Genomic DNA, 26,679 nt, shown 5'->3' on the forward strand with positions numbered 1-26,679 from the left:
ATTTAATAAATACCAGCTTTAAATAAAACTTTAAATTTAAAAAAGCAGGAACAAAGTATTTCACTATAGCCTGTAAATAATAGCAGCTCTTTTCTTGATTTTTGAGACATTTATAAACTGATTATTTTGTCTCTTCAGATATTCTTTTGTTTCTGGAGCACCAAGGTGTTTGTGTTGGCTTCTAAAGTTTTATAAGGACAGGTTATTTGGGCAGTAATTGATGCCAACTTTATTAAAAAACATCTATTTTACTTTACTAAGCTTCTTTGACTAAGATGCAGGATTACAGTGACCCAGTTGATTTTTGTACACCACGCCTTACAAAGGAAAAGGAGAGATGGAAATTTTGGAGGAGATGGAATTTGTGAGGTTCGTATTTCATAGTCTAAAAGGAAGCACTATGTTCATTTTCTTTATGCTTTCAGTACCATTGACTTTTGAAATGCAAATGTTAGTAGTTTGAAGATTCAGAATTTGAAATAAGAATATATGATTGGAAAATATAGGAGTTATTTGATTCTTTTTCATCTATTAGTGATTAGAATTTTAGCACATTATTAAACTAGCACAAAGCAGTTGAGTAGTCAACTTCATTTATTAATACTTAACTTATATCTCTTTTATCTTGGCCCCTACTTCTTCACCATTAGATAGACCCCTGTACCTCTTGTTTCAAAGATAAGAGAAAACATTGGATAACAACTTTTTCAATTTCTCTCTCCTCTACCTTTAATTTCATGTATGATGGTGATTATACTACCATGTCAGAGACTCGGGTGGCTTGCTGTCTCTCCAAGGCAGTCTAACTCCTGGATGCTGGATTCATCCCCCTCTGTCTCACTTGGAACTGTTATTCTGGCATTTACTCTCCACCCTTTCTTCACCATCCTTGTGTAAACCCCTTGACATAGTCAAGATTTTCAGTGCTATCAAATGAAGAGAGAAACCTTCCTGCAGCCCTATAGTTCCCTCTCTTCTCCTCTTTTTCTCTCCCTTCACAGCCATGCTTCTTGGATAATTGTTTCACATTTTTCTGTTTCCCTTTTACAACTCTAATGCAATTCTTGGCAACCATTATTAATAAGGTTAACCAGAAACTCCAACTTGCTAGGTCCCACAATCTATTTTCAATGGTCACATTACCATTCTTCTAATATCTAACTTGATAAATCACTGTTTCTCCAACCTCACTCCTCTCTTGGCTTGCTTACTACCTCTCTCCCTTGTCTCTTTATCAACCCTGACTTTCTTGTCTCTTTTTTGGAGGATAAAATTATTTATTTTTTATTTTTTCCATCACCATTTATTCCCTCTATGCACTCTTTCGTCTCCACCCCTTCTTCCCCCACCTGTGCAGTCACCACACTTGCCCATGTCCATGAGTTCTCTCTCTTTTTTTCTATTTTGCTCAATCCCCCCCACCCCTCCCACCTGCCCCATCCCCTCCCCCAGTCCCTTGAGCTGTCTGCCTGCTCTCTATCTATGAGTCTATCTCTATTTTTCTTGCTCTTGCTTTTTTTTACATTTTACTTCGCTCATCCCATGAATGCTGGGACTCCTAAAGGTCCTGTGTTTGGTCCTCTTCTTGGTGCAGCAGGGTCCACGTGGATGGTCACACTCTTTGTCATAATGTCATTCCCATTTATTTATATGCTCGTGTCTCCCTTATCTGGTTTCTACCTAAGATCACTCTTTGTCATAATGTCATTCCCATTTATTTATATGCTCGTGTCTCCCTTATCTGGTTTCTACCTAAGATCTCTTGCCTCTTCTCCAGAACCATATTTTCAACACCCTGTTGGAAACTTACTAGATACAGGGAGTTAGGAGTCAGGACACTATTGTAATCGTCCTGATAAAAGATGACATGGAAGTGAATTTGGGAGTCTCAGAGGGGACAAAGAAGCTAGTTGTTTACAAAATATAGTAAGGAGGCGGAGTCTACAGAGTCTTGTATTCCATTTGATTGGGGGAGTGGGTGTGAAGGAATGACCCTGAGGTCTTAAGCTTGGTCACTTGAAGGTTTGTGGCTCCATTCATTAAGATTCGGGATATAGCTCTGGCCGGTTTTGCTCAGCAGTTAGAGCATCGGCCCACAGACCAGAGAGTCCCGGGGTTCGGTTCCCGCTAAGGGCGCGTACCTCAGTTGCAGTTTCACCCCTGCCCCGGTTGGGGTCGTGTGGGTGGCAACCAGTCGATATGTCTCTCTCACATCAATGTTTCTCTCTCTCTCTCTTCCTCCCTCTCTCCCTCTCGCTCTATCTGAAGATAAATGCAAGGGTGTCCTTGGGTGAGGATTAAAAAAAAAGATTTGGGGTATAAGAAAATGAGCAGGTCTTTCAAAGATGATGGTTGTATCTTTCAACATGTAGAGCTGGAAGTGTCTTATTGGACTTTAGATAGTATTTATTTGACGTCTGTGAGTATAGAGTTTCAGGGAGATCTGGTATGGAGGTAATAGACGTGGAAGGAACCCATCTATAGATGAACATTGAAGACATAGAAGAGAACACAGCACAGAAGGTGAAGAGAAGGCTAAGGTCACAGCTTCTCATAAACACTCTACTCACATTTCCCACCCCTTCTCCGGCTGTTTCTCCCCATCTTCACATGTAAACTTTGTTGTAACCCTGGTAAATTACTTGATATTCTCTTAATGTGCCCTATTTTTCCTTTGTTTTAACACAAGTTGATCAGTGTTTTAACCACCCACCCCTCGCCCACCTGTGTGGTGAATTTTATCCTCCAAAATTTAACTTAAATAACATCTCCAGGAAGCTATCACCAGGTTTAAGCGTTCCTCTGTCTCTGCTCCCACAGTGCCTTATGATAGCTCTTACTACAGTTTTTTTTCTGTGACTTACATGTATAATACCATTCCTACTAGACTGTATCTTCTATAGACGTTAAAAGTGTGTTAGCATCTGTAGGGCCAAATTTACATATTTGTTAAGGTAATAGAATTTTTGGTAGAATGTTTTATAATTTTATGGCTCATTAAAGTATAATATAAAAACAACTTAATGTCTGGCCATTTTAATGCTTACATGACTTTTTAAAGATCCACTAAGAAAATGCTTCTGAGTTTTTTATTAAGCTCTGTGAGCTCACCAGAGAAAAGAAATAATAAATTTAAACAACCTATAATACCCTTCCATATTGCCATTCTTATTGTTTTAGTATAATAAAATACGAGAAATGATGGCTTTATACTTTACCACTAGATGGCTGAATTACATTGCTTTTGGAAAAGAAGTAAAACTTTAATCACTCAAAGTAGCCTAATATGTAGCATTTAACATTCTGTGTCTAATATTTAAATATATATGCACTTACACATGTGCACACACATAAATACCCATACATATATACCCACACATAAATAATATAGTATTTCAATAGTAAACGAATTGGAATTAAGAATTGTTTCTTAAAAATTTGTAAAAAATATAACCTTGTAAATAACACTGCTATGATCATACAGGTGCATATATTCTTTCTGATTGGTGTTCCAGGGGTTTTAGGATATATTCCCAGAAGAGGAATCTCTGGGTCAAACGGCAGTTTCATTGGACACAGACAATATGTGGTGAAGGCAGGTTAGGGGCTGAGCAGAGGAGGGTAAAGGGGGGGAATGGGGGACATCTGTAATATTGTCAATAATAATATACATATTTAAAAATAATTATAACCTCGTATGATTTTGCTTTAATTTATAAGATGTTATATTTTCATAAGACATATAAAAGGTCAGTATATTTTAAAGTCATATTTTTTCATAGAATATCCACAAATATCAGCTCTAAAGTTTCACACTTGAGGGTGAATTTAGCTCTGGTAGAGAACCAGTATCTGTTGTCAAATGAGTCCATTCATTTTATCTTTCAACAGTTTCTAGAGTCTATTCAATTAGAATTCAAAATGAAACAAAAGGAAAATACTCTATTTATTCACCTAAAGTTTAGGTTGTAAAACGTTTTGTAAAGGTATATGTGTTGTACTTAGAAAATGCAGGAGCCCTGGCCGGTTTGGCTCAGCGGTTAGAGCATTGGCCTGCGGTCCGGAGAGACCCGGGTTCGGTTCCCGCTAAGGGCATGTACCTCGGTTGCAGTTTGTCCCCAGCCCTGGTTGGCCGTGCGGGTGGCAGCCACTCGATGTGTCCCTTTAACGTCGATGTTTCTCTCTCTCTCCCTCTTCCTCTCTCTCCCTCCCACTCTATCTGTGCAAAAAATGGAAAAAAATGTCCTCGGGTGAGGATAAAAAAAAAAAAAAGAAAATGCAGGAGCATCTTTTAAACTAGGATGTACCATGGTCTACAGGGAATATTTCCAGGCTTATTTTGGTTATGTGCTAGTTGAAGTGATTGACGAAGAAGATGTTAAATCCTGGGTCTCAGATCAACATTTGCTTGTAATGTATTTTCTGCCTTGGAATAGCATTAATAGAATCTAATTTAATTTTTGGTTACTTAGTGGTAATTCTAACATTTAAAATATGTAAAATTTTAGCCCAGGCCCATTTGGCTCAGTGGCTAGAGTGTTGGCCCTCAGACTGAAGAGTTGCAGGTTCGATTCCTGGTCAAGGGCACGTACCTGGGTTTCAGGTTTGATCTTGGGCCCCAGGCAGGGTGGTATAGGAGGCAACCAATTGATGTGTCTCTCTCACATCAATGTTTCTTTCTCTCTCTCTCTCCCCCTCACTCCCTCACACTTCCACTTTCTCTAAAAATCCTTGAGTGAGGATTAACAAACAAACAAAAAAAGTGAAATTTTGAAATAATTAGTAAATTTAATACTTTAGTAAAACAGCAAAATATCTGAAGTGATGTTTTTGGCTAAATTAAAAGTTGCTGTCACTGAGGCCTTGGTCTCTTTCCATTTCTGCATCCTAGCACCATCTGTGGTCATCCAGTTTCTTCTCGGGGAGGCCTGCTTTTTTTATCAATTCAAAAGTAAACAAGGCATTACTTATTTACTTTCCTGAATTCTGACAACAGATTCACCCAAACATGTACTCCTTGCTACAGGTGATCTTACCCATGTTTTGGAATTTTTCTGTCAACCTTATTTTAAGCCTACCAGTAAAATGTTGATTTTTAAAAATACACAAAATTTTGTATTTGCTTTTTTAAAAAAAATTGTATTTGTGTTTTTTGGTTTTTTTTTTAAATGCTAGGACAGTGAGGTAATATAACGGTTTGGAAGTGTTCATAGTGTTTATTTGGTAAACTTACAGGTTAGTTTAATTATGAGAGGGAGAGGTCTTCCCTGAGAAATATTTGGTTGCTTTTAATTATGGTATTAAATAATTTATTTGCTCTGTTTTATTTCACTCATCACACTAAAATAAAGCAATATTTAACTGTTTATGCCTCGGGGTTAATAATGAGGAGATACTTCTTAGCAGAGACATCTTATTGTATTTCTTCATTTGGCTATGTCTTGTACATGAAGAAAAATAATGAATTATTTCTGAGAAAATACAATATTTTCTTATGAGATGGATATAGAAAGCATCATTGAGGATTTTAAAAAATTACAACCACATTTTTTTTATCTGTTTCGTTTTTACTCCTTGTGCTGATTTGAAATGAGGCTATTAGACTAGAACTTCATTTAGACAGGGAGTTTATAGACTTTCTATGTGGCCATCTGAATAAATATTGCACTGAAATTCTTCTCCATTTGAACTGTTTAAGATTACACATATTTAACATGGTTGTAGTTTACTAACTTCTTCAAACTGCTCCACAGACCTGGGATAATCTGAGAAAGATAACAATCTTTCTTGCTGTGAATGATCAATTTAGTTAGCATTTTATAATACTAGTTTCTGTTTTAGGTTCTTGTCACTCATCAGCACCAGCACCTCTTCTGAAAGTCAGTGCCTTTCTTTTACTAGGTCACCGAAAGGACCCTTGTAAATCTAAATTTTTCCAAGACCATATTTTGAAGGTAAATAATATAATACATTAAATCCCGTTTAAGAAATTTGAACTTATCCTTTACAAGGCTAAAGTGAACAGTTTAAAATGACTTCGAATCGATTAAAAATTATGAATATATTTATTTATTCGTATTCTACCTGTCAATGAAAGGACACACAAATGAGAGGGTATCCATTACAACATGATTATAAAAGGAAAAGACTGGAAGCAAGACATTTGCTCATCTAAAAGGGACTGGTCGAATAAGCTACCATGCACCCACACAAAGAAATAATGTACTTCTCCTTTAAAGAGAGAGAGTGGGGAGAGGAGGGAGGAAGGAAGGAACATACTGAAATGGAAAGATTTTTGTAAAAGCAGGATACAGAGCTGTATACATTTTATGCTATATTTTGTATAAACAGGAATAGGGGTGGATAAGTATTCACATAAAAAACCCCACTGGAATAAGGTACCAGAAACTGATATAAGCAGCTACCTAAAGGCATTAGGGTTGGGAATAAGCTGGAAAAAAATTACATTGACTTAAATCAAATTCAGTAATAAACTGCCTCCTGTAATGAAATACAATGAGAGTGGCCAGTATGCTCTTGTTATGCCATCATAAAATCCTTGAAGTTATGCCAAGGTTAATATTTGTTTACTTTGAAAAAAATAATATTAGTGGCCACTTGTTCTCAATCATCCTTCATTTGGGGGAGGAATAAGTAAAACAAAGAATGAGATTTTCCATTTGACTCTTGCTTTTTGTGTAACATTCACTTTCTGTAGTGTTCCCCTTATTCCCTGTCTTTCTAATTTTCTGATGGAATTAAAGAGCTTTGATTTTTAAGATTTGAAAAGAAGCATTATGTGCTCTCTGCTTTTCAATCCCAAAGTAAAATTGGCTTGTTATAGTCTGTTAAAGGATTACCATACTATGTATAATACAAAGTAGAAAGGAATGTGTCATAGAGAAGACAGGGATAAAATAAGGGAGGGGAGCTTAATATTTCCTCATTGGGAATGGATGAGGAGGACATAAGGAAGCCTTCCTGGAGGCAGTGGTAATTTAGAGTTACCTTAAAAGATAAAATAGAAATGGTTGTGGGGGAGTCAGATGGATGACACTAAAGATATTCTTATGACACTTTTATAACATTTGCTTTTAAAATTCAATATATGTTGAATGAGAACATTTGGCAGATTTATAAAGCTCTACATGGCTATGAAGAGAAAGATTAGATGACAGTAACTTTGTGCTTCAAGTCCTTTCCCATCCCCATCCCATTCTCCCATCACAGCACAACTCTGGACACAATCCGTTCTGTGCTTCTCGGGGCTCCAGTTTGTGCCACTGGCCCCTGGTCCAGGAGGAGCCATTTATGCCCTGGAAAGAAGGCTTGCTGTGTCTGTGTTCATTACAGCTTGTTTAGTGTTTTGTTTTCTCTTTGCCTAAGTACACTTTGTAGCACCTCTTTCCCTCTAAACAAGTAAGACAGGAAAGGGAGGAGATTCACCTTGGGCTGCAGTTATCTGGGTTATTTGGTGTTGGCAATGGGAAAACAAAACAAAACAAAACAAAACTTGTATGTATCCCAAATATTTTCTCTCCCAGATATTTTGCCTCTTTTCCCTCAGTCTCATGTTTTCTTAACTTGGTTTAAGAAGGAGTCCCTCCACCCCCACCCCAATCTCTTAAATTTTTTGCAGTGCTCTAAGATTCTGTAAAATTGTCGAATGATCTAGGACCAGTCAGTCGTTACTATAACCTGTTTAGTGGAAACCTAGACAAATAACTTTTATGGGCTTCCACGCTCGCTCCAGTCCTTTGGCCACTGCTACCCTGGAAGCTCAGACAGTGGGAAATGAACTGTGGAGACAGGTTCAAAGAGTTGAAACTATGTTGAAAAAGCTGTCTGCCAGAAGCCAGTGTTGAAATCTTAAACTGAAATCGTTTCTTTAAATTTGAAAAATCATTAACATGAATTGTTGAAGACATCTGAGTCCAAAGGGAGATGAAGTATATGTAAAACCACATTTTTGTAGGTTACTCTTTTTTAGTAGATCATAACAGAAAATCATATGAAGCCACAAGAGAGGGTATCTCCCTGTCCTCCTCAAACCTGGGCCCATTTTTTAACAAAACAAATCAAACAGAATGCTGAAATAGTGAAAATGGGTGAGAAGGCAAAAGCTTGCTTCAGTTCAGCGGCTTCAAGAGGGAAATCCTAAAGAGTAACAAAGACCAGTGGCTGACCTGACCCATCTATGGAGGCTCCTTCCAAAAGCCTTGGGGCCCTTGGTTTGCCCATTTTATAGACTATCCAAAGAGTCACAGCATTCTTCAAGTAGAAAGACAAAATGCCTTATACGCGTTACAAGAACATTCAGAGAAATGAAAAGCATAGATTTCAATTCAATTTGGGGGGTACTTTTCTTTCTCCAGTCTTTGCTTCCCATCTTCTATTTGAAACGTTTCCTTTTTAGAGAGGAAAAGCATCACACGTTGGCAGCTTGAGCTCAGAAGAAGGCAATTCCTCCAAACTCCCAAGAACTTTGTAGTTTAATAGCTAGAATAAGTACAAATTGGTCTACTGCAGTTTTCATTGCATAATATTTCTGTAATTATCAGTACCGATTGTCTCCCGTTGTCGGGAGATATTTAGTATTATTGTAAAAGCGAGTGCCGATCAGGGAGTGCTTCAAAGGTGATCATTTAGAGATACGTGAAATTTCACACACTGGCTTTCATGTTCTGTGCATCTACATGGATACTTGCCTCCTCTTGTTTAAATCGCCTATTCTGACATCTCTTCAAATCCAGAATATATATTGAGCTTATAAATGACTTGCTTTTTATTTAACCATTGTTTAGTGAAGACAAAAAGCTACAAACACAATCTAATGAGACAGAAAAAAAGTATCATATTTTCTGTAAATACACCTGATCTCTTCTAAGAAATTGTTTAAATAGTCACAATCGATGTTCATGCCCTGTTTTTCATTTAATCCCATTATTGGCCATATAAACCTATTGTCACAGATTTGCATTTCTCCTACCTGTATTTGCTGGTGCCTAAATGCTTGCTGTTGGCTGCTCTTTAAAGTCACTACTTTGTCATCGTGGCGGGTTCTTCAGTTACACACAGTAAGAAGTTCATAGATGCTGCCGGTAGTGATTCCAGGAAGGGTAAAAACAGTCCACTACTTCCAGAGCCTTTTGGGGTCGTTTTTTAACTTTATACCTTTTTTTGTACAAAGCTCTGCTGAATCATATGCTGGCTACCAAATGATGGTCTGCCTTCTGATTCATTTCCAGAAAAAAATAAATTTCTGTTGTTTTCCAGCAGTCAGTGACTTTCTGAGACGTAGATGGGGGCTGGGGAATTCTATTTTATTTGATCCCATGTGTTAATGCAAGAATGGAATGACACCTTGGCAAGAACACTTGCATCGGGATGGCTCAAAAACAAGTCCTTCAGTAGTTTTAACTAATAAATCTAAATGATGTGTGCATTTTAGAAGGAAAATTACTTTGTATCTACCTACTAGCCAGCAATGTTAGGGAGTCAGAAGGCTAGCTTCTTTTGGAATCAGTGATATTTTTAAAAATATACAATTATATGTGACCTTTTTATACCTTTATTCATTTTTATTCTCTTACTCCTTTTTAAAATTTACTCAGCTCTGTGTTTATTCTGATTGAAAACCAGAGAGACATTATCTTTTTCTTTAAAGAGAAAAAAGATACTTTATACTAATTCATCAATCCTATTCCTTTTTTTTTTTTAACTCACAGGCTTTTTCGTAATTACCCAGATTTGCCAATTTATACATATATGATCATTGATTTTTCTACCCATTTTTTTGTTCTTTATTTCCCCTGAGTCAAAATATACTATGAATTATAGAATGTCATAATTATTGGACACTCTTTTTCACCATCATAACTATCTGAATCTTTGTATCATAGCCATAGTCTGTATTTTCTTCACGCTCCCTAGAGTGCATACAACACTGGTGGCCTTTTCTATGTGCTGATGAATAGAAAGCACTCTTAAAACCAGGTCAATAATATATTTGGAAAGTAATTCAGTTATAATCTAAATCCATGAGAAACTTCTCCTAAATTTCTAAAGGGATCTCCTTTTTCTTATATCTGGTAGTTACTTAAATACATGTAAAAAATGAAAATTAACCCTGTCCGGTTTGGCTCAGTGGTTAAGAGTGTTGGCCCGTGGACCAGAGAGACCTGGGTTCAATTCCTGCTAAGGGCATGTACTTCTGTGGTTTGTCCCCGCCCCGGTTGGGTTGTGTGGGTGGCAACCACTCAATGTGTCTCTCTCATATTGATGTTTCTCTCTCTCTCTTTGTCCCTCTCTCCCTCCTCCTCTATCTGAAGATAAATGCAAAAATGTCCTCGGGTGAGAATAAAAAAAAGAAAAGAAAATTATTTCCCTGAAGTCAGCTTCATCAGAGGGGTTTCTATTTAAAGATAAAAGGACTGAAATTCTTAAATATGCTAATTCTAAGCAACCTTGAAATGAGAAAAAAGTATTCTCATTTGCAATTGAGCTGATGAAGTATCTTGCCTCTCTTATCTTTTAGAATTTTGTTTATTAAAATTATTTGGGGCCACCTACAGTGTACAAAGTTGTATGCTAGGCATGCTATAGGAGTTATAAAGGTGGTTAAGGAATAGTTCTTGCCCACAAGAAAATAACAGACTATTCAGAGCATTCAGCTGCTTTAGAATCATCTTTTATAGGCTGTTATCACTGATGATTTATGCAAGTGTAATAAAATGCATCAGATGTAAAAGTTATATACTTTATACTTTAAAAGCATTTATAAAATTAGTTCACATGGAATAACTTTCTAAAGCAGTAAAAATAAATGATGTTGACATTGAGCAATTGTACAGATTTTACTTGATGAAATTCAAATATTTTATAAGTTGATGTGTGTTGTTCTTTCCTTCTTCTTAACCCTCGACCTCCCATCAGTTTCTAAATTTATTTGAATTGTTTAGAAACAGTACTTGTCCTCAGTGTCTTGGAGAGGGGAGCATTCTGAGAAAAGACAAAACCTATGACCATTGTTGAGAAATTACCTTGTATAGCCCCCAAGTTCTGATGAATATATATGATTATTTAGGTCAACTGAAATGTAAGTTACTCTGTGTATCTGGTGTTTGTTTGCAGACAATGTTTTGCTCTCACCTTCATTCTTGAATGATATTTTCTGCAGGGATAACAGTCTAGGTTAGTGGTTATTTTCCACACTGTCTTCTACTTTCTGTTGTTTTATGTTGAGAAGTCAGTAGTCAGTCTAATTGTTCTTTAAGGGGTGGTCTGTTTTGTGCAGACTGCTGTGAAAAATGTCTCTGTCTTTGGTTTTTAGCCTTTTATTATAATGTTCCTTTGTTTAGTTTTCTTTTTCTTTATCTGCTTTGGGATTTGCAGGGCTTCTTTTTTATTTTTTATTTTATTTTTTTCTTTATTGATTTTATAGAGAGAGGACAGGAGAGGGGGAGAGATGGAAACATGGGGGAGAGATGGAAACATCGATGAGAGAGAACATCGATTGACTGCCTCCTGCTCTCCTCCCACTGGGGATTTGGCCCACAATCTGGGCATGTGCCCTGACCGGGAATCAAACTGGCAAACTTCTTGGTGCATTGATCAATGCTCAACCACTGAGCCACACCGGCTGGGCTGCAGGAATTCTTTAATGTGTGCTTAACATTGATTAATTTTTGAAAACTTCTGAGCCATTATCACTAAAAATATTTTTTCTGTCCTTTTTTTCCTCTCTTTCTGGAATTTCAGTGACCCATATTTTAGAAGACAGATATATTTACTGATCCTTTATATTTCTTACCCTCTTTCAGTATTTTTTCTTTTGTTATCTGTTAGTTTTCTTCTGATCTGACTTCTAACCTCTTTTCTTATTCTGTCTTTAGCTGCATTTAATCTGTTTTCAAATCTATCCTTTTAAGCTCTTAATTTTTGTTACTATGATTTTTATATCTGGAATTCCACTTGATTCCTTTTATATTTTATACTCCTCTGGAAAATAACCTTAACTTTTATCTTGTAGCTCCTTGCATTTATTATGGAGAGATGAAAACGATAGCTTTAAGTCTGTCTCATTATGCCATAGGAGCCCCTGGGCATCAGGTTCCAGCATCTCTTTTCCCTCTTGGTGTATTTGGTTTTATTTTGTTTTCATATTATGTTGCCTCTTTGTGGACCTGATTTTTTTATTGATATCAGCTATTCTGTTTTTGTTTTTGGGGGGTTTTTTTGTTCATGCTCCTAGCAGGAACCAAACCCGGGACTCTCTGGTCTGCAGGCTGATGCTCCAACTGCTGAGCCAAACTGGCCAGGGCTGTTTTTTAATAGTTATAGAAAAATGATGAGACCTAACATGCTGATGTTAACTTTCTACAGAGAGAACTTACCTTTCTGCTCTGGCAAGGAGCCAGGGCACCAGCAGTCTGGATCATTGTTCATTCATTTTTCCAAAGATTGAGGTGATTTGAAGCTGTGCATCAGGCCACTGAGGACTTATGTGTCTGGTTCACGCTCAGTCCTATAGTGTAGCCCTTTGCGTCACCACCCAAATCATGGAGGGTTTTCAGCCTCCAGCCTACCTTGCACTCTAATTTTTATGCCCCAAGGTTTTTGAGGCTTCCTAAGTCTCCCTTTTCCCCTTTTGCAATTGGTGTTGCCCCTAATTCCAGGAAGAGGCCCCAGATTTCAGGCTGACCTCCCTAGATTTCTGTCTTCCTCATCTTTTCCCCTTAATTCTTCATTTACTTTAGGCTCTCCAGTGCTTTTAAGCATATATACTTTTCAAAACTTTGTCCAGTTTTTCTGATTATTCTTTTGGTTCAGATTGCATAGTCCTCCACTGTCAATAGGAGGTCAACTTCCTCAACATTAAAACAATAAAAACAGGTTATAATTTCCAGTTTAAGGTTATATATTTATTGCTTATTAAAGTTCCACTTTTGTAAGTTCTAGTAAGCAATTACCTAGAATATTATAAGTCCTATATGAAAGAATACGTGGTAAGAAAATACATATCTAAACAAGAATTTTTGGAGTTGTTAGCTTTTCACATTGCATACGAGTAATGCATGACCTCTTTAGCTTTGGAGAAGTCTGTAGTACCTGCTGTGTGTTAAACTTTATTTTTCTTTGAGAAATTTGAAAAAAATGGATTTAAAAAAAAAAAAAAAAGAGGACTGAAGAGTTCTATTACGTTCTGTTAAGTTTGAGATAGCTATTTGGTGTCCTTGAGGGAATGTTGAGGAGACAGTTATACAGATGGTTGGAGTTCTATGTAAAAATCTCTTCATGATCAGTGTGTACATGGTGTTGAACTCTATGAAGGGAAGAAAATCCCAGGGCTGAGAGAGGTAGGCCAACATTTAGAGTTCCTTCTGGCAGAAGATCAGATAAAATAAGGAAAATAATAAAAATAGGGGTGAGCTGTGAGGTAATATGAGGACAGTTAATTGGCCATTGGAATTGCATTGTGGAGGCTGTAGCTGACATTGCCCTTAGCAGATTCCTAGTCTCTGCAGTAAGAAGACTAGTTGGAAAACACAATGGGAAGTGAGGACGTGCGTATGGCCTGTGTAGACAACTCCTCACTGGTATTGCTTGGAGAAAGGGAGTATGTAGCTAGAGGAGGCTGTGGAATCAAAGATTATCTCATGCTCCCACCTGTGAATGAGGTGTGATCTGAATAAGATGAAAATAATAGTGTATATGAGTGTACTTTTTTTTCTTAATCCTCACCTAAGGATATTTTTCCATTGATTTTTTTTTTTTTTAACATAGAGTGGGAGGTAGGAAGGGGGAGAGAAAGAAAAACATCGATTGGTTGCCTCCCGCACGGAGATCAAACCTGCAACCAAGGCATGTGTGCTTGACTGGGAATTGAACCTGCAACTCTTAGGTCTATGGTCTGATGCTCTAACCACTGAGCTAAACCAGCCTGGGCTGTACTTTTTTTTTTTTTTTTTTAATTCAAAGAGAGGATTCAACTATGCAGCTGAAAGAAAGAAAGATCTTGTATCCTTTGAGATGACATGGAGGGACCAGAAGAGTATTATGCTAAGCGAAGTAAGCCAAACAGAGAAAGACAAATACCACATGATCTCACTTATTTGCTGAATTAATGAACAAAATCAGCTGATGAACAAAATAGACCCAAAGACATAGAAAGGAGTACGGTTCAGACTGACAAACCTCAGAGGAGGGGGTAGGTAGGCGGAGAGTTGAGATAAACCAAAGAATTTATGTGCATATATGCATAATCAATGGACATAGACAACAATGCTGTGGGGCAGGGGGTGGGATCAGGAGGAGAGTGTCTAGGGGGGGAAAAGGAGAAACATTTGTAACAAAAATAAATTAATTAAAACACACACACACACACACACACACACACCAGGAGAGGATTGGTAGAAGACAGGCTTAAGTTAAACTGAGTTTTAAGTCTATCCTGACACTTAATTGGTGTGCTTGGGAGCAAATTACCTAGCTGCCATTATCTGATAGAAATGATTTCTATTCCTCAATTGTTGTGAATATAAAATTAAATAAGAAATATATGTATAATGCCTGATACATAGTAAGTAATAAATATACTGTAGTAATTTGTTGTTATTCTGATCTTTAAATTCTGAAAAGGGCTTATGTCCAGAAACAATGAAATCATTTCTGTTTCTAGGGTTGTTGAGAATATAATAGTAAATGAGAAATGTATGTAAAGTGCCTGACTCATTAAATTAGCAATATACTTTAGCTGCTGGATTTTTAAGTCACCTTTAAAATCTGAAAAGGATCTATGTTCAGAAGCAATTAAGAACTCTTGGTGATCAAGTCATATTTCTTAGCAATAGCCAAGCCCTGGCTTTTGCTGGACCTCACTTCCCCAAAATTCAGCCTTAGCAGACAGCTTGCTTGCTGTTTTCCCAGTGCACTTCATAGTATATCGTGCCTCAGTTGATCAGCTTGGAAGATGTTACACTTCCCATCCCCACTCTCCCAAGTATCCCATCGTCATCCTCCAAGACCAGCTTACATTTCAAACTCCAGCTCAAGGGTCACCCCTCTGTGGGCTTTTCCTGACACCCATTCTATCCCACATAATTCTGTGATTGATCCCCACCCTTCATTCTCTGTGGCCTCATTTCAGCCTGTTATCACCCTACCACTCTTCTGTGGACTTGGTTCACAGGTCTATCGCTTTTTAGTGGCCTATGACATCCTTAAAAGTAGTGAACATTCATCCTTTTCTTTTATCCCCAGCACAGTCCTTGACCCATAGTAGGTATTCCATAAGTGATTGTTGAACCAATTAATAAATGTGTGAATGAATTGTTAATGTAACTGTCACTACTGTTATGGTTTTGCATATTTTAACGTTTTAATCACTTGATGTATTAGTTAATTATTTGCCCAGATTATTACTTTACAAAGAGTACAAGTCATAAAATCAAAAATGTGTGTTTCTTGCTCTGCCTTAGAAGAACATTATTTTGTTAAAGGGATTTGAGACCAGGAATTACAAATAGACACTGTTCCAAACGGTCATTTGTAGTCTAGTTATCAAATTTGGAATATACTTTCTAAAACAAGTTATGCTGTGCAAGTGTTAGTGGTGGTAAAGGAGATTATCATTATAATAATAATCAGGTTTCAGATTTCTACTTACAAAATACAGTACTTGTTTAAATCATAATATCATATAACTTGAGAACTAGCTTTTTGGGGGGGATCTGGAATAGGGCAGTGATGTGGCAGGAAGACAGCTTATCCATGTTTGATTTGGCTGAATTTTCCCTTGGAGATCCTCTGTACCCCTCTACTTTTCTCTGTTGTTTTTTATTCTACTTCTGATTTTAAAGATTATTCTAGAATTTTCCTTCCATGATAGGAACAGTGAGGTTGTGTTGGGCAGTTGGGGTGCAGTGAGAAGAAGCCTAGGGTCAACCATGTGTGTGAATGTGTAATTTCAAAGTCCTGTGTTTCAGTGTTTGAGATGTGCTTAAAGAGTTGCCATAAATCCAGTTTTTACGTAAGAGAACTCCAAGAATGAGAGTTTCAGACTTACTTTGCTTAGTGGTAAGAACTTTGTTGATGCATAGACAGCCAGGTGAAGGCTGCAGTGGAGGAGTAAGAGAGCTAGGCTCTTGCCCAACACTGTCACTTCTATCCAAACCCTGTATGAATTCAAACAAATTGGAGGCTTCAGTTTTTTCATCTGTAACTCAAGATGATTGTAAACTAATTGTACATTTTTTTTTTTTTTTATCCTCACCCGAGGACATTTTTCCATTTTTTGCACAGGTAGAGTGGGAGGGAGGGAGAGGAAGAGGGAGAGAGAGAGAAACATCGATGTGAAAGGGACACATCGAGTGTCTGCCACCCGCACGACCAACCAGGGCCGGGGACAAACTGCAACCGAGGTACATGCCCTTAGCGGGAACCAAACCCAGGTCTCTCCTGACCGCAGGCCGATGCTCTAACCGCTGAGCCAAACTGGCCAGGGCTAATTGTACATTTCTTAACCTTTTGTAAATTCATGAACCCTTTCTTGAGTAATATGATTCCATGATTCCCTATAGAAACTTTGTAAGTAATTTTGTCATTTTATATGGTATATGATGTATTTTAATTTAAAAATGTGTATGTCTATCAATATATTATTGAAGATTTTATTATAAAGTCCATTTTAAGTATAATCATTAGAAATATACTTTATAAGAACAGTTTTTATTTTCTTTACATAGGTAATTAATTATATAGTTAATATAAATGTATAATGAATACATAATATATATTTCTGTTTAGTTACATAAAAAAATGTGTTGAGAAATTATTGATGTTTATTATATTTGTGTGTTAAGGCATCAAAAATAGTAAAAAACTATTTTCATGTCTGGATGTTTTAGAATTCTTGCATTTCAACCTTTAGGAAAATCACTTTCTTTGTTCCTGTTTGGTTTCTACCTGATGAGCTAGGAAAGAATGTTTTAGGGGTCTACTTGCAAGCACTTTTCCACAGTCTCTCATTGCAGGTAGTAATAACCACTCAGAATACACTCATTTTTATATTGGTTCTTTTAACATTTTTTTCTGAATTACCAGAGATATCTCGATTTGTTATATAAGAAATTTGATTAGATGAATACAGTTCACAAACATAATTAATTTGGGGTGGACCTGTAGAATTAGTCATTTTTACATACTTGCATTTGCTGAAGTTCAAAGTTTTGTGGTCCTTATGTTTTCTTTCTCTTTTCAGTGGTCCAGCATGTGAATAAATTAAACACAGAATACTAAAAATAATTGAAAACCCTATGTACGCGTCAAAACCACAGCGCCTAGCAGTGTCCATCAGACTGTGTGTCCGTGTTAGAGGCCAATCATTACCACTCACTAGAAATGCACATCAGGGCGCTCAACCTTTAGTTTTAAAGGGCTACAAAATTAAAACTTAAAAAATATGATTAAAAAATAGGAAGAAATTGGTACATTTGCTTTTAATGACCTGAAACTGAAATACCTTCACTCATCTGGGGTGGTGGTCCAATGATGTGCAGAAATAATGAAAGCACAGAATGCTGTCTTCTACCTGTGTGATTTTTGGACGTCAGAAAAGATTATTGTAGTGATGTAGTGGGATAATTGGTCCGCACAGTAAGCTTCATGCACACGGCGTATTGTATCCAAGCAACAGTGCCAGGAGGGGTGAGTGAGGTCCAGTGTGCTCCTCAGAGCCAGACACAGAGCAGGGAACCCACTCCGTCATCGCTTTTGCTGGACATATTACTTTTGTTTTTTAGTTTATTTTCTGTTGGTTCATAAACTTTTTGTTTTGGAACAATCCCTAGATTTACAGATAAGTGACAAAGATAATATGGAGAGATCCTGTATAACCCTCACCCAGCTTCCTGTAATATTAACATCTTCCATTGCCATGATACGTTTGTCAAAACCGAGAAACCAACATTGGTACGTTACTATGAATTAAACTCCAGATGATCTGGATTCCACCAGTTTTTCGACTGCTGTCCTTTTTCTGTTCCAGGATTCCATCCAGGATACTACATTGCATTTAGACATCATGCCTTATTATTAGTCTCTTCTGGTTTGTGACATTTCTCAGTCTTTTCTTATTTCTCATGACCTTGGCAATCTTGAGGAATACTGGCCAACTATTTGGCAAAATATTCCTCCATTTGGGTTTGTCTGGTGTTTTCCCATGACTAGACTGGGGTTGTGGGTTTGGAGAAAGACTCTCACAGAGATGAACAAGTATTTTCATCACATCACATCAGGGATAATGTCGCTGGTGATGTTAACCTTGGTTACCTAAACAATAGAAAAGCATAGGTTTCTCATAGTTCTACTGTAAAGTTACTATTTTTCTCCATTTCATACTCTGTTCTTTGGAAGCAAGTCTCTAAGCCCAGGCCTCATTCAAGGTAAACTCCCCTGCTTAACAGAGGAGAATATACTTATTTGGAATTCTTCTATAAAAAACATTGCAGACAGACTGTTTGGACCAGTGTTAGACTCTTCTCCAGAGTTAATTCTATCCTTCTCTCCTGAGGCAAAACATGATATGCATGTTCAGGGGGATAGTCAACTCAAATTATGGTCATGACTAGACTGAATACATTTTGGCCAACTGGTTATAAAATTTAGAGTGTGAATGTTAAGCGAATAAATATTCCCAATTCTTGTTTGCATTCATGATAAAAGTAATGAAAAATAACAACTGGTATGGAAAATAGACAAATGAGAGAATTCTGGCTTCTTCCATTTACAATTTTCAGTAAGTTTTTTTTTTTAAATGAAAGCCATCTTGAATTTTTATCCAGATAAAATTTGGACTGCTTCTAGCTCCCATAACTTTGTTTATTTTTATATTGCTTTTGTTATACTCATTTTTAAAGGATTCAGACACCAGTTCTACCACCTGCTTTGCAACCTGCTAGTAACATAAGGTTAATTCAGTTTAACTGGATTATTAATGTTGTTACCTATATCCTCTGTATTGGCCCTGTTAGAATAGCATAGGTTTCTCGAAGCTCTAAAGCTACATCTAAAAAGTTGGGTTTTGTAATAAACTGTTTTGATCTCTTCCTAATAATCAGATTGTAGAATGACCAACATAACTATTTATAAGGGATACAGAATATTTTCATGAACAGGATTGTCTGTTTATTGTTTGAAACATTAATGAATTGGATTAGTTTATAGACTTTAGAAATTTAGCTTTATTGAGGCATAATTTATCCACAACAAAAGGTACATATTTTGTGTACTGTTTAATGAATTCTGATGTATGTATACACTTGTGTAACTCCCACCACAATCAAGGTATAGAACATTTCCAGAAAGTCTTCTTTTTTCCTTTGGAGTCAGTCTTCTAGACATCCACTTTCCCACCCCAGGAAAAGAATGATGTCATTTCAGCCACTGTTCTGATACTATAAGTTAATTTTTCCTCCAGCTGCCTTCATGATTTTCGCTTTATATTTGCTTTTTTAACCGTTTGACTATGATGTGTTAAATATTGAGTATCCTGCTTGGGGTTGTCTGAGTTTCTTGGTCATTATGTCTTCAAATATTTCTCCTGCCTCATTGTTTCTCCTTCCACTTTCTACAACTCCAATTACATGTATTTTAGACCATTTGATAATTTCCTGCAGCTTTTGGATGCTCTGTTTCCTCTCTCCCCACAGTATTTTTTCTCTTTGTGTTTCAGTTTGGGTAAATTTTATTGGCCTTTCTTCAAATTTATTGATATTTCCTTAGATGAATCAGAAGCTGATAAGCCCATCAAAGGACTCCTTCATCTCCAATACTGTCTTTTTAATTTCTAGCATTTCCATAAGTTTCCATTTCTCTGCTGAAACTTCCCATCTGCTTGTTGATGTTGTTCACCTTTTAACACTTTGATCCTAGTTACTTTTTTAGTCCCTATCTGGTAGTTCCAACATCTGAAGCATCTTTTAATCTGTCTCTCTTGATTGTTTTGTCTCTAAACAGTGGGTTGCCTGGGGCATTGTTTGTTTGCTTCATGTATGAGTCTTGTAATTTTTGATTGAATGCTGGATGTGTGAACATTAGGGACTACGGCAGTACTTACACATCAGCATAGGATTGCCTCTTCTGTTGGGTTATTAGTATGTGAGGTTGAACTTAAGCGAGGACTTTCAGGAGCAGAGCTGGAATGGGGTTTTGCTTCATTCAGTGAGCCACAGACTTCCAGTTCTCTGGCACGGGGCTGCCATTGCCTAGTACATAGGGCTGCTGTGCTAAGGGATGTCGTCGGTATTACTGCCCCACCCCCAGCTTTCAGCCATCCCTGCACATCTGCGCCCGCAGTGAGAGTGCATCTCCACACTCTTGCTCTTTCCCCAGAGGAAGACTGCTGTTACTTAGCATGCTGTGCTAGGCTTGTGTTTGGGGGTGGAGGCCGGGTGCAGTTCTCTGTTCATGCTCAGCTTCAGTTTTGGGAAGACCATGTACACCTAAATCTTAGAGAATTATGTAGCATTCCTGCCTCTCCCGCCTGCCTTTTACTCGCAATGGGTCTTGGGCAGGTGTTTCCTGCCCCTCTCCCAGCCTAAGAGACCTCTCCTTGGCATAGACACAAAACTCTTTTGTCCTTCCCCAAGACACAGAGTTTCTCCCAATCACAGTTTGTTCTTTCTGGTGGCCTGTGGACACTTGCTGCACTTTCTCTAGCTGCTTAAGCCTCTTGCTTCATTAGTTTGTAGAGTCTGGAGAAGGAGGTGGGGTTTGTACCTGTCTCCTGCAGATAGCTTCCTCCCTTCCCATGACTGCTGATCACCTCCTTGGAACCCTGTTGCCTAGAGGGTTTGTTGTCCCTCCTTCATTGGCATAAGGTCTTTTTCCAAAGAAGAAAGGAGTCCAAGGAAGTTGCAGTGCTTTCTGCCTCACTCCCACAGCCCTGTCATCCCCTGCACCCCAGCACCCCTGCACCCCTGCCCCCCTGCTCCCCTGCTCCTCTGCACCCCTGCACCGCTGAGGAGGGCTCTCTCCAGTCTCCCTCTCTGCCCCAGTCTTGTTAGGAGTACTGCAGGTCCTCAAGTAACTTTGTTTCACTCAACATCATTTCCTTACAAAGCTGATGAGATGCCATAGGAACTTATTTACATCAATTACCCTGGGGTAAAATTGGTTTTGTTATATGTAGTTTCACTTAAAGTTGCAGAACCTATCAGTGATGCTAAGTGAGGACTTACTGTACCTGACAGAGGTCTGTAGAAACCCGTGTGAGTGTGAAGACCCCTTCTGTGCAGTGCTCTCAGCTATTTGAGACTGACACACTATCCCACACTTGGCTTAGGGCAGCTTTAAAAAGCTGCCATCATCTTACCAGCTTTGACTGTGGCTGACCCTTCTCCTCCAGTGCTGTGCCACAGGGGAGCTCGTCCATATACCCAGCCTCTGCCGATTCTTAAAATGTCCGTGTGTGGGACAGTGGCTTAACAGGGAGGATTATCTTTGCATTTGGAGCTCCTCCAGAGTTAAACCCAAGTGAGCCCACAGATAAAACCAGAGTCTGTCTGGTTTCTTCTTGCCTGGCAGACTGCCCTTCTCTGGTGAGCACACTTCTCCAAGCTCAGTGCCTGGGCCAAGATATGAAAGCCGCCTCTTCCTGTTCAATTGCTTCTTGTGTGTGTGTGTGTGTGTTTGCAGCTCTGCTGTGGTTTTAAAGAAATGTGCGTTGTTGAGGTTTATCTGGGGATTTGTCGTGCTTTCGGCAGGAGTGAAAGTCGCTCACGTCCTTCTTTACTCAGACCAGAAGCTTGCTGATTTTTCAGCAACTCCATATTCTCAATTTATTAAAAATCACCCGGTAGGAATGGTAGAAGTTGGTGAGCCGTTCACATCACTTGAGAAAATTAAGAAATCCCAGTCAGCCTTCACTGGCTACCTTTCTGGTTTGCTTCAGTGGTTCGAATACTTTTTATTTTCTCCCTGTCATCGCTTCAGTGGTAGAGTCTCTGAATTGTGTAAAATTGTCAGGGCTTTTTAGGGCTTTTCACTTTAAGTAGTGACATACAAAATAAAAAACAGAACAGTGAGACCTTTCTATAAAATACACAGATTTTCCTCAACTAATACTTTTAATTCAAAACCTAAACCACCTTTTTTCCACATTTGTTTTCAGTTTTGTTTCAGAAATGTTGACATATTAAAAAGAAAGTTTATAAACAAAAAATACCTGTTAAAGAATTAAGTAGTAACAAAGGTCGTCCACATTTCCATAGTACTGGGTAGTGAACCAGTGACAATAGTACAAACTGCTTTTTGTATTATTCTATTTTTTTTTTAATATTTAACCTTTTGAAAACACTTTTTCTAACCCTGTATGATTTTATAAAGTTAATGGGAACTTTGGATATAATTTTATTAGTTATCTTACTGAATTGAAGATGGGGACCCATGTGCGCTTAGAAAATCTCTAGAGGACTACAACTAAAATACGAAGTCCTCATTATAGTATAGTCTCTGTTATATTATAATGTGTAGTAGCTGCAATATAAATACTAAGTAGTGTCTCACAGATTGAGTTGATACATAAGACTGTAAAATTGTCTTTCATTACATAAACTTTTCATTTCCAACAAATTCTCAATTCAGATAATTAAGTTTAGCCTCAGATTATGTTCTTTTGCTATTTCTCTTGTGTTTATAACATTCATGACATACTTTTCAATTATCTGTGTTTTTATTCAGGGCGTTATAGACTTTAAGGGAAAAACTGGATAGAATATATCCAAAGACAACTCCACTGTAAGATCTAGACTTTATTATTTCTGTGATTGAAACTCACCGCTCTCTAAATATTATAAATGGCTTCCATCTGTTTCATTATAAAGTAAGTTAAAAATATATTCATGAGCTTTCTTCTTAAAAATATACATTTTCTAGTTACATATGAAATGCATTGCTAAATTTAAAATGCTTGAATTTACTTTAAGATAATCCAGCAGGAGATAATCCAACAGGAGAGAGCTGTATATGAAAAGGTTGATAACCGTAAACGCTGAGTGGTGGGAATAGCAGTTTATTACACTGCCCTCTCTACCTATGTATGTCTGAAACTTCCATAATAATTAAAAAAATAATAATAACTTTAGAAATATCAGATAAGTATAAACATTAGATACTTAAATTACTATTTAAAATGATACATTATATAGATATAAAAGAACCATAACAATTTTAGCAAACTCAGAATATATAAAAATATATATAAAAGTTACTCCCTGCCCAGAGTGCAGTATTGGTTTAACATTAGAATAATTTAATTCATGACATTAGCAAATTAAAGGAAAAGAGTCATGAGATCAGTAGATTCAGAAAAACTCAGTCAATAAAACTCAGTATCATTAATAATTTTTTAAAATCTCAGTACACAGTCCTGGCTGAGTAGCTCGATTGGCTGGAGCATCATCTCATACACCAAAAAGGTTTCGGGTTCGATTTCCAGTCAGGGCACATGCCCAGTTTGCGGGTTCCATCCCTGGTAGGGGCTTGTATCGGAAGGCAACCAATTGATGTTTCTCTCTCTCTTCTCTCTCTCTCTCTCTCTCTCTCTCTCTCTCACTCTCTCTCTCTCTCTCTTTCTCTTTCTATCTCTCTCTTCCCCTCTCTCTAAAATCAATAAATATGTCTTCGGGTGAGGATTATAAAATATATGTATATATATGTGTATATATCCAAAAACAATAATAATAATAAAATGAAAATATTAGGAAACAGGAATGGAACTTCTTGAATCTCATTATGGGATATCTCCAAATCTTCATGCTCTTGGTAAAGCGTTCTGTTTAAGACTGGGAATAAGACAAGGAGGCTTGCTATCACCAATTGTATTCATTATACAAAAATCAATTGTATATCCAGATCTCAGCACAATTAGAAACTAAAAGAAATTTTAAATACTACTTGCAGTAACATCACAAAATATCAAATACTTAGGGATAAATTCACAAAACCTGTCGCAAGCTTTTTATGCAGAAAACTATAAAATATTATTGCGAGAAAATAAAAGAAGACCTAAATAATTGGAGAGCTATATCATTTTCATGGATTTGAAGACTCGATATTTTATTTTATTTTTATTTTTTTTTTTTAATTTTTTAATTAATTTATTTTTTTGTTACAGATATTTTACCTTTTTACCCCATTGGCACCCCCCACCCCACCCCCCCTCCACCCTGTCCCTGGCTTAGTTGTCCATGTCCATTGGTCATGCATACATGCATATAAGTTCTGTGGTTTATCTCTTCCCACCCCCCCCACCCCCCATCCCCTCTTCTGAGGGATGTCAGTCTGTGCCCCACTTCCATGTGTCTGGGTCTACTGTATTCCTCAGACTGTTATGTTCATTATATTCCGTATATAAGTGAGATCATGTGGTATTTGTCCTTCTCTGCTTGGCTTCTTTCACTTAGGATAATACTTTCCAGGTCCCTCCATGTCGTCTCAAAGGATAAGAGATCTTTCTTTCTTACCGCTGCATAGTATTCCATTGTGTATATGTACCACAGCTTTTTGATCCATTCGTCTACTGGTGGACACTTGGGCTGTTTCCAGATCTTAGCTATTGTAAATAGTGCTGCTATGAACATGGGGGTACATATATTCTTCCTGATTGGTGTTTCAGGCTTCCTAGGGTATATTCCCAGCAATGGGATCACTGGGTCAAATGGAAGGTCAATCTTTAATTTTTTGAGGTAGCACCATATTGTTTTCCATAGCGGCTGCACCAGTCTGCATTCCCACCAGCAGTGTATTAGAAGGACTCGATATTTTAAAGATGACGTCTTTTCAAACTAATCATATAAATCCAGTGCCATTTCAATAAAGATGTTAATAGGTTTTTTTTAAAAAAAAAATAGAACTAAAGATGATGCTAAAATTTTATGAAAATAGAAAATACAATGAAGAGCCAAGACACTCTTAAATAAGAACAAGGTAAGAGGGCGTGTTCTACAAGACATCAAGACTTATTGTAATGTTATAGTAATTAAGACAGTGTGGTTTTTATGCAAGAACAGACAGATCAGTACCAGAGGTCCAAGACACAGATTCATGCATATGTAGACCAGTCATTGATGACAGAGTAGGTACAGCAGAGCCATGGGGAAAGGACTCTCTTTTATAAATGGTGCTCTGGTGGTTGGTTATCCACATAGAAAATTGTAATATTGAATCCCCACTCCACAGCATACACAGAAATAAATTTCACATGGACTATAGACATAAATGTCAAAGGCAAACAAACCAAAAGGACTTTCAGAAGAAAATATGAGAATATCTTCATGGCCTTAAGGTAGTGAAAGATTTCTTAAATAGGATATAAAGAGTACTTTATCTTTAAAAAAATTGATAAGTTTGCCCTGCTGATGTGGCTCAGTGGTTGAGCGTCAACTCATGCACCAAGAGGTCGCTGGTTTGATTCCCAGTCGGCACATATCCAGGTTGTGGGCCCAATCCCCACTGGGGGGCGTGCAGGAGGCGGCCAATCAATGTTCTCTTTCATTGATGTTTCTATCTCTCTCTCCCTCTCCCTTCTTCTCTCTCTAAAATCAATAAAAAGGAAAAAAAAAATTTTAATTGATAAGTCTGACAAACATTAAAATTAAGAGTCTCTGTTCATTAAAAAAAAAATCATTAAGAGAATGAAAAGGCAAGCTGTGGAATAGCAGAATATATTTGGAACATATATAACTATAAAAAGAACTTATATCCAAAGTATACAGAAGTTCTATACATCAATAAAGGAAGACAGCAACTCAGTAGAAAAATGAGCAAACTTCTTGATAGGCAGTTCACAAATAATGGAATAATGTAACTGTTAATATAAAAAATGTGCTTATGCTCATTAACAGTCAGGAAAATGCTAATTAAAATTTCAATAAGATCTCTGTCCGGTTTGGCTCAGCGTTTAGAGCGTTGGCCCATGGACCAGAGAGTCCTGGGTTCGGTTCCTGCTAAGGACATGTACCTTGGTTGCAGTTTGGCCCCAGCCCCAGTTGGGAACGTGTGGGTGGTAACCAGTTGCTGTGTCTCTCTCACATCGATGTTTCTCTCTCTCTCTTCCCCCTCTCTCCCTCCCGTTCTATCTGAAGATACATGCAAAATAATGTCCTCGGGTGAGGATATAGAAAACAAAATCTCAATAAGATGCAACTGTATACTCATTGGAGTGGTTAGAATTAAAGAGTCTGGTGATAGCAACGGTTGGTGAAGACATGGAGCAACGTGAGCACTCCAAACTACTGGTGGGAGTGTAAGTTGGTTGAGCTGGTTTTGAACATTGTTGGGTGTTAGTTTGTCAAGTTGAAGGAGAACATTTTCCATGACTCAACCATTCCATGCCAAAATATATACCATCCAGAATGTTCTTACTGGCATTCATAAAAGTTCTAAATTAGAGGCAACCCGAATGTCCATCAATAGTGCAGTTGATAAGTTATGTGTCATACAGTGGAATTCTATTCTTCAATTAAAGTGATCAAATTATAGCTATATCAACAATATGGATGAATCTTAAAAACATAATGAGAGGAGAAAAGCCAGACACAAGAAATATATACTCTGTGACTCATTTATATAATAAATTTAGAGTGTGATGAACTAGAGCATTATTAAGTGATAAAACCA

General features: G+C 37.4%; 1 protein-coding gene and 1 long non-coding RNA gene across 3 annotated transcripts in view; both read left to right on the plus strand.

Annotated features, from left to right (window-relative positions):
* NT5DC1 (5'-nucleotidase domain containing 1) overlaps positions 1-26,679 on the plus strand; it is a 130,987-nt gene that overhangs the window by 43,834 nt on the left and 60,474 nt on the right. The gene's annotated exons all lie outside the window — the stretch shown is intronic.
* LOC118620972 lies at positions 340-26,443 on the plus strand. The gene is made up of 3 exons (XR_004957599.1): positions 340-369; positions 22,741-22,882; positions 26,145-26,443. It is a non-coding gene; the product is annotated as an uncharacterized LOC118620972 (long non-coding RNA).

This window comes from Molossus molossus, unplaced genomic scaffold, assembly GCF_014108415.1.
Source record: "Molossus molossus isolate mMolMol1 unplaced genomic scaffold, mMolMol1.p scaffold_m16_p_8, whole genome shotgun sequence".
Lineage (NCBI taxonomy): Eukaryota > Metazoa > Chordata > Mammalia > Chiroptera > Molossidae > Molossus > Molossus molossus.